We start from the raw sequence: 5,817 nt of genomic DNA on the forward strand, positions 1-5,817 counted from the left end.
ATCTCAAGAAGCTTGAGGAAAGAACACTTTCCTATCCGCCCACTCCGGCAAAGAACTCTTGGGATCAAGGAGCCCTTGCCTAGCAATATGGTAAAGGGGTGGATATTGGGCGTAATAAGCGTACACCCGATCATTGTAAGCTTCTTTATGGATATGCTTCATGAATTGTACCAATTAATCATTGACCGTCACAACACTAGGATCATTTGTTATGAACTCTTTGTAGGCAAATGTGTAAGGAGGTACCACTAAGGAAGAGGATTCTTCATTTGGACATTGTTGCTCCTTGATGATGTTCTTGGCATTATTTGAGATAGGGAGAAGGTAGTTGTAACGGTGAGTGTTGAGACGACAAATTTTTCCGGGCAAGATAATCGAATTGGCATCCTTGATTATCCACTCATATCCTTGGGCGGAGTTGTCATTTTTTACCCAGTGAAACCAAAGTGTGCATGTCAAGGAGGTTGACACCTTTAACCGGTTTGTAGGTTTTGTCTTCATTGAATTGTGGGTTAAACTGCTTTGCCAATCTTGTTATCAAGCCTCCATTCACAATGAAAGCCGCTTTTTCCTTACCTTCCTTGAAGTCTAACCATCTCTTAATCAACAATTGAAGGATATTGTATTCATTCTTTGATTTCCCTTGGGCATTCATCTTGGAATCTAAGTAGGTGAGGTCGAGTTTGGTCATATGAGTAGCTTCTTTCCTAGCAATCAAGGTATTGGAAATGGACCTATGCCAATACCGTATACCCGGATGATGGATATACAAGGTGTTACACTCTCTAAATGTAATCAACTTCCTCCCGAAAATCGCCTTCCAAAGTGGCTTGGCATCAAATTTGTCGGGTTTCTAGTCAAAATCCCAAAGATCCATAATTCCAAAAACCTTTCCGAACTCACCCTTAAACATCCTTCTATTCTTGTTCTCAAGATGGAATTCGACATATTTTCGAGTCTCTACCTTATACTCCTTCAAAGAGCTTATGAACTCCAATGTGAGGTAAGGGTATGTTAATTCATTCATTTCGAACAAGGTAGACAATCCCATGGACTCAAAAAATGCTCTTGTTTGGTCTAGGACACCCAATTTCCCCAAGGTGTCTTGACATACAAACTTAGTGGCGATAATTTTCTTCCTAGCAAGGGATTCAAAAGCTTTTCTATGATCATTGGAAATAAAAGTTACCTCCAGATAATCTTTTAGTTGCTCAATCTCCGGTAAAGTGGTAGTAACTTCTTCCATGGCCTCAACGACTTCCCTTGCTTGTACCTGATATATGATTTATTTGCACCTAATTTCCCCTTTTTTTCTTTTACGCATTCCGACTCATATCGAGTCGGTTTTATATGCCTTTCCTTGTATTTTGTACCCAACCCCCATACCTGTGATTTGGTGTATCCTCTTGCAGGAATCGAGTCGAGTATGGAGGAATTAGGGCAAGGAAGGCATTCCAATGCCTTTACATGAAGAAGAGGTGAAAATTGCTGAGAGTTGTGTTCTGCCGGCAGACCGGCAGCCGGTCTGGCCACCGGCAGAACACCTCCCCCACTTTGCCAAGTAAAAGGAAGAAGGATGCTGAAGGCTGTGTTCTGCCGGCAGGCCGGCAGCCGGTCCACCGGCAGAGCACAGCATGAGGAATTTAATTGGAGTTATAAGCTAATTTTCGTTTGGTCTCGCTACCGGTAGACACACCGGTAGCCGGTCAACCGGTAGAGCGCAACACAAGGAAAAATTTGAAGACTTTGAAGACAGTGTTCTGCCGGCAGGCCGGCTGCCGGTCCACCGGCAGAACACACTTGCCAGCTAATTTCCAAACTTCAAGTTCATTTGACCTTGCTGCCGGTAGGCGAACCGGCAACCGGTCCACCGGCAGAACGCAGCAGCTGACGGATTTTGGACTTTTCTCCTCGTTTCTTCTTAATCTTATGAAAGACTATAAATACCCTTCCCTTAACCATTTTGTAAGAAAAAAACAACCCTAGATCTGGAAACTTTCCCTAATTATTGTAATCTTTCCTTAATCAAGCTTTACTCTTTCCATAATAATTATTAATTAGTTCGTGAAATTAGTTAGTATTAGTGAGAATCAATTGTTTACACTTGGTTTTTGAGGATTGTATTGGGAGATTTTGGAGGATTTCCTTCATTTATTCAATCAAAGCAATCATCTTTACTTTTGTTGGTACATATCTTTCCTTATTTACTTTGTTAATCAATTGTTTACATTTTGACTTGCCTTTTATAATTGTTAGAATTATTACTATGTCATCTCCTTTTGTTGTTTGTTCTTCTCCATTTATTTGCTTGAACAATTTAAACATGAGTGAGTAGTTACCCTTCTAGGGTTTAGGGGTAGTCTAAATGAGATTATTGGGCATGATAGTTTGATTATTTTGAGTCTTTGGTATAGAATTTGTCTTTCTTAGCATTGCATGCAAGGTGTTCGATGAATTGTGTGAGTGAGAACTTGTACTTTTTGTCTTAGTTGCTTAATTACTCCATTAAATGAGAGTTTGTGGTGGTCTTGTTGCATGCTTTAGAATGGGTAGTTGCTCAATGAGAGTTGGTAATCACCTATAGGATAATCAAGAGATTGAATCCCGTCCTAGGACAAACCTTTATCTTAGACTCTTTAAATCGACTTGTTTGCCCATAGATCATTTAGATAACTCCGAAAGCCCTAGCCTTTAATCAATTGAACACATATTTCTATAATAATTTGTTTAGTTGCATCAAGTAGTTTAAATCAAACCCTTTTCCTTCATTTTTGACTAGACTAGACTCTTACTTAGACTAAGTAGAAACCCCCTCCATCCTTGTGGTTCGACCCCGATTTAAGCTTAAATTGGGTTAATTTTGTTGGTGGTAAGCGACTTGACCCTATCGTTAAAACCTTACACATCAAATGGCGCCGTTGCCGGGGATGGCGTTAGGTTATACTTAGTTTTGCTTAGAGTCTTTGCTTTAGTCTTATCTCAATTGTTAGTTTGTTTTAGTAGTTGTGTGTTCTTTGTAGAGTGTGTGATTTCTTGCCTTCCCCTAGTGTGTAAAAACACTAGGAGACTAACGGTTTGTTGAGTGCATGCCTAGAAGGAACCACCAAGCTCTAATCTTCAACTCCGACCCCGAAAGGCTTTTTAGAACCTTGAGGACAAGGACCCTTGAGAGAGTTAGGAATAGTTCACCTCAATTAAACTTTGACAAATCAAATTCACACATCCCGCAAAATATTGATACCACAACCACACTTCAACCAAACCTCACAATTGAGACTCTACTAGAAAACCCTTTTCATAACTTCCCTAATTCTAATAGCCCACCTCAAACACCACCACATCAAATACCAAATCCACCACCACAAATGGCTCTTAGAGATCATAACCGGCCTAACCATAATGATTCATGTAACCCTATCAATTTTGGCACCTTGGCCCCAAACAACTTTGAAATGCATCCCGCCCAAGTCGGGTTGATTGAGAAGGATTTGTTCGGGGGACATATCGAAGAGGATGCCCATGCTCACCTCCGGAAGTTTAAAAGGAAGGTTTCAATGATGAAAAAGAATGGGGTGTCCGAGGACACCTTGAGAATGATGTTGTTTCCGTTTTCATTGACGGGCAAGGCGGACCGATGGTTGAACATTCACCCACCGGATACCTTCACTACATGGGATGCCTTGGCTAAAGCATTCATGGCCAAATATTACCCTTCATCAAAGACCGCGATGCTCCATAATGATATTCATACATTTCAACAAGAGGACGGGGAGTCTTTGGGTGAAGCTTGGGACCGTTATCAAGACTTGATAGCAAGTTGCCCCCACCATGGAATACCGGAATGGTACATCACTCAAACATTCTTTCAAACTTTGCTACCGAGGACTAAGGAGATGGTAAATGCCTCCGCAGGGGGAGGATTTGATCACTTGAATGATGAAGAGGGCACGACATTGATCAAGAAAATGGTGGATTCGGAAGCAAACTATGGTTCTAGAGGAAACATGCTAAGAAGGAATGGGAAGTTTCCCAAGGAAAACTCCTCCAACTCCGAGACAAATTCCAAGCTCGACTTACTCACAAAATAATTTGAGAAGTTTCAAAGAAATCAAGTGCACCAAGCCGCGACCTCACATGGGCCACCCATGGAGGAAGTGGTTCAAGTTTCAAGTTGTGAGCTTTGTGGAGGGAGTGGTCATACATATGACTTGTGTGCCAACAATTCTAATGGTGTCTACGAAGAGAATGTACAAGAGGTTAACGCTTTTCAAAGCTTTAACAACAATTCAAGACCCACAAGACCACCTTTCAACAACCCAAACGTCTACAATCCAAATACCAATTTCTACCACCCCGGTTTAAGGAACCACCCGAACTTTAGCTATAAAAGTACCAATTTTCAAAACCCACAACACCTTCAACCACAAGCCCCAAATAATCCACCCGATTTTTCTCAAAAAAGGGGAACATTCCCCAACCAAAGGACTAATCCCGGGAATCAAAACCAATGGCCAAACAACAATCAAAACCAAAATTATGGGAATCAACCACAAGGATACCAAGATTTTGGTGGAAATCAAAGCAACCAAGGATTTTACCAAGGGAATCAAGTGAACCAAGCACACCAAGGATTTGGGCAAAGGTATGTTCAAGGGTTTCAAGAACAAGGTCAAGGATCAAACTTCAACAATAATGGTCCTAGAGCTAACTTCCAAGGGGGACAAAACAAAAACCAAGGTTCCAATGCTCGGTATGACTACGGGTTCCCTTTACCCATAGCCAACCAACCTTATCAAGAACCCCAAGGTGAGCTCTCTCAAGTTGAGCTTTTGAAGATGATAAAGAACATGCAACTTCAGCATAGTCAAGAGATGGCAAATTTTGCTAAGGCAACCCAACAAGAACAAGCAAACTTGAGGGCTACCTTCCTTAAGGACATGAGAGAAATGGAATCTAGGATGGCTTCTCATGCTATGGCTAACCCTCAACGACCGCCCGGTGGTCTATTGGCCCAAGGACAAAGCTCCAAGGATGCCTCAAATAGCCACCATGCTCATGCGGTAGTGTTAAGGAGTGGTGTAGAGCTTGAGGACCGCTACAAGGACCTTGTAGTGGAAGTTGATGAAGATACCAAGGGAAATAAGTTGGAAATGAATGGTGAAGAGGAAAGCTCACCCATTGAACCGTTGGGTAAAGCTAGTGAAGACAAGAAAGGGAAGAAAGCTTGTGAAGATTTGTCTAGAAGGGGAAGTCAAGTGGACAAGGATGTTGATGGATATGTGGAAGACCTCCCTTATGAGGAGGAAGCTATTGAAGAAGTACCTTTGCAACACTCTAAAAAGGTAACAAAGAATTCGGCTCCTCCAAAGGTACCTTCCAATTCTCAACTTGTTCCGAAATTCCTTACCCTTCAAGGGCTATAAAGAGCAGGGAAAACCTTAAGTATGCCAAGTTTTGTGATATGCTTGAGAAACTTGAGGTTACCCTACCCTTTACGGAGGTGATTATGAACATGCCAACCTACTCAAAAATTTTAAAATATATTTTGACAAAGAAAAGAGTCTTGGGTGACCAAGAAATAGTGGCTATGGAAGAGGCATGTAGTGCTCATATCCTTAATAAAATGCCCACTAAGCTTGGTGACCCTGGAAGCTTTTCAATCCCATGTGTAGTTGGTGGTGTTCCCATATCTTGAGCTCTTTGTGACTTGGGAGCAAGTGTGAGTGTTATTCCTTTAAAGGTTGCAAAGAAAATCGACATTAAAAACCTTGCTCCCACTTCAATTACTCTCCAATTGGCGGATAGGTCCGTCAAGCA

General features: G+C 41.6%; 1 non-coding gene across 1 annotated transcript; it reads right to left on the bottom strand.

Annotated features, from left to right (window-relative positions):
* Nucleotides 1–3,728: 3,728 nt before the first annotated feature.
* Nucleotides 3,729–3,835, bottom strand: LOC141609699 (small nucleolar RNA R71). The gene has a single exon (XR_012527618.1). It is a non-coding gene; the product is annotated as a small nucleolar RNA R71 (small nucleolar RNA).
* Nucleotides 3,836–5,817: the final 1,982 nt, after the last annotated feature.

Source organism: Silene latifolia, chromosome 10, assembly GCF_048544455.1.
Source record: "Silene latifolia isolate original U9 population chromosome 10, ASM4854445v1, whole genome shotgun sequence".
Classification (NCBI taxonomy): domain Eukaryota; kingdom Viridiplantae; phylum Streptophyta; class Magnoliopsida; order Caryophyllales; family Caryophyllaceae; genus Silene; species Silene latifolia.